The sequence below is a fragment of the Triticum dicoccoides genome, chromosome 4B (assembly GCF_002162155.2).
Source record: "Triticum dicoccoides isolate Atlit2015 ecotype Zavitan chromosome 4B, WEW_v2.0, whole genome shotgun sequence".
NCBI classification, from domain to species: Eukaryota; Viridiplantae; Streptophyta; class Magnoliopsida; order Poales; family Poaceae; genus Triticum; species Triticum dicoccoides.
This window is the reverse complement of record NC_041387.1, coordinates 299,638,384-299,640,969: the sequence shown is the minus strand read 5'-3', so window position 1 is coordinate 299,640,969 and position 2,586 is coordinate 299,638,384. Positions and strand designations below refer to the sequence as shown.

General features: G+C 50.5%; 1 long non-coding RNA gene across 1 annotated transcript; it reads left to right on the top strand.

The window, feature by feature from the left end:
- The first annotated feature begins 824 nt into the window (after positions 1–824).
- Positions 825–1,674, top strand: LOC119296007. Its single transcript, XR_005144604.1, has 2 exons — positions 825–1,215; positions 1,293–1,674. It is a non-coding gene; the product is annotated as an uncharacterized LOC119296007 (long non-coding RNA).
- Positions 1,675–2,586: the final 912 nt, after the last annotated feature.

Sequence of the window (2,586 nt, the reverse complement as noted above, 5' to 3'; positions counted from 1 at the left end):
CCCGCGCCGGTGCCGCACCACCACCTCCCCTGCTTCCCCTCGCGCCACCGCCACACCACCACCTTCCCCCGCATCGTCGCACCAGACCCTCCCCCACCACCTGCCTCCCCGCACCGCCATGGTGCGCCGGCAACCTCTCCCACGCGCGCCGCGCCACCACCCTCTCGCGCGGCCACCACCGCACCCCTATAGTGCACAGCCGTGACGCCACCCTCCCCTGCGGCCACCACCGCACCCCTCGCGGTACCGGATCCGGTGGGATCCGCACTGCCCGCGCTCCTCTCGGTGGATAACGGCGCAGGACAGCGGCTCCTAGACAACAACAATGACGGTGGCCTCCACCAGTCCCCACGGGGTAGGGCCGCCCCGGCTCCACCTTCCCCGTCCCTGTTGCTTCATGTCGACGGGCAATCCTCTGATGTGGTCTCCTCCTGCTGCGTGCAGTTCGCTTCGTCAGCAGTGTGCAGTGTCGACCAACAACTCCCTCACTTCCCCACTCCTCCTCTGCTGCATGGATCAATTGCTTGCGCACCTCCCCAGCGAGCCCTGCTTCCTACCGACGAGCTCCGGTGTCATCCCGTTCGTGCTCCTGGCGCCCCACCTATCCCGTCCCGTTCCATCGAGCTGGGCAGTGCTTTTGTGCGTTTGTGTGGGATCCGGCGAGTTCCGAGTCACTTGCAGCTCTCTTCGCCAATATGTGTAGTTGGCATGTTGCGCCTGATGCAGTCCCCACCGTTGAGTCAGCCCAGGCGAGTGTCCCTTATTCCCCTGCTCCCTCCTCTCTCGCTCGTCCCTTTCCTCTCTCACTCTCAATGCTGCAGCAGGGACACAACCACCGCCGGTACTCGACGCATCACTGACAAGATCTTCAGTGCCAGCGCTCGCCTGGCATCGCCTGCATCTGATTTCGGTCGTCGTTGTCCCTTCCCACCTTGCTCCGGCGACATGGGTGGTGACTCCCACCTCTGCCCGCCTCCTCCGATCATGCTCGGTTATACAGGACCAGCTGAACAACTTGGGGGCTGGGTGAAGTTCACTAATTAGTTTAGTGTTTTCCAGATATTGTTTTGTTGCAGTTCAGTAAGGTTTTTACTTTTCTTTTTAATGTGTTTGATGTGGGTGCATCTCCCTCAGGGACCATAGATGACAAGCGCGGAGATGGCTAGCATCAGCTCAGGGTTCACGATGCTGTGCTATGGTTCAGTTGCTGCCGGAGTAAGCTGTAGTTGGCTGTTTAGTGCACTCTAGTCTGTTGTTTTTGTTCTTGAGGTTTACTTTTGTTATTTTTGCAGATACAGAAATGACCAGCAAAAGAGTGAGGAAACAAGTGCACTGCAAGCCCAGATGAGACTATAAAAGAAACAAGTTCACTGCACGCCACTCGTTCCCTTGTTCTTTATCTCTGGTCTTTGTCAGTTGCGGTGTTGTTTCTGAGAAATGCAGTGCGCCGGCGCCGGCTTGCATTTCACTGTAGTTCGTTCGCCCCGCCTCGTAGTAGTCAAGAGATGTATAGATCGCAGCTCTCTCGAAAACCTGCATTGAAGCAAACAACAAAAAAACTTTTTTAGGTGTAGCTCACTTGTTTCATTGCCGCAGTGATCTTCTCTCTCCCAATGGTTCACTATGTTGCCAAGTGCAAAAACAAATTGGAAAAGTTTATTTTTTTAGTGCAGCTCACTCTGTTGTTGTGTGAAGTAGAAAGAAAATTGGAAAAATAAAAATTGATGCGCTCACTCTGTTGTTGTGTGCAGTAGAAAGAAAATTGGAAAAGTTTATTTTTTTTAGTGCAGCTCACTCTGTTGTTGTGTGCAGTAGAAAGAAAATTGGAAAAAGAAAAATTGATGCGCTCACTCTATTGTTGTGTGCAGTAGAAAGAAAATTGGAAAAAGAAAAATTGATGCAGTGCACTCACCTCGTCCCTGCAGTACCAACGCTCGACATGAAGTGCACTCCACCTCGTTTGGGAAAATTTACGTCCCACAAAAAAACCATGTAGTGCACTTGCCCATCTAATGAAGTGCGGTATTTCGTCTGAAGCAGTGCGTTCTTCTTTCCCCGTCCGAGAAAAAATACGTCTAAACAAAAAGAAACCATGCAGTGCACTTGTCCATCTAATGAAGTGTGGTATTTCGTTTGAAGCAGTGCGTTCTTCTTTCCTCGTCCGAGAAAAAATATGTCTAAACAAAAAGAAACCATGCAGTGCACTTGTCCATCTGATGCAGTGCGGTATTTTGTCTAAAGCAATGTGTTCTTCTGCCCGATGCAGTAAATATGATGATTTTGATCTCGCGAAGAACAGAGTGTCCGCTTTTCGGTAAAATGAAACTGCTCTTAAACCATAAGGAATTAGAGAGAGTGTTCTACGTGAAAAAGTTGTGTCTCGTCGATATCTATCCAACGGTGTATGATTTGAATTATTCCGACCAGCCTTCGTAAAAATTTCGCGAAAAAACAGCCGTTGCCTCTCGAAGTCAGCCGCACGATTTTCAAAATTAACTAAAAACCGTAAGGAACCTCAAAACCATTTCAACATATGAAAGTTGCGCCTTGTCCTTAGATTTCCAACGGCATATCATACGTCTCGTT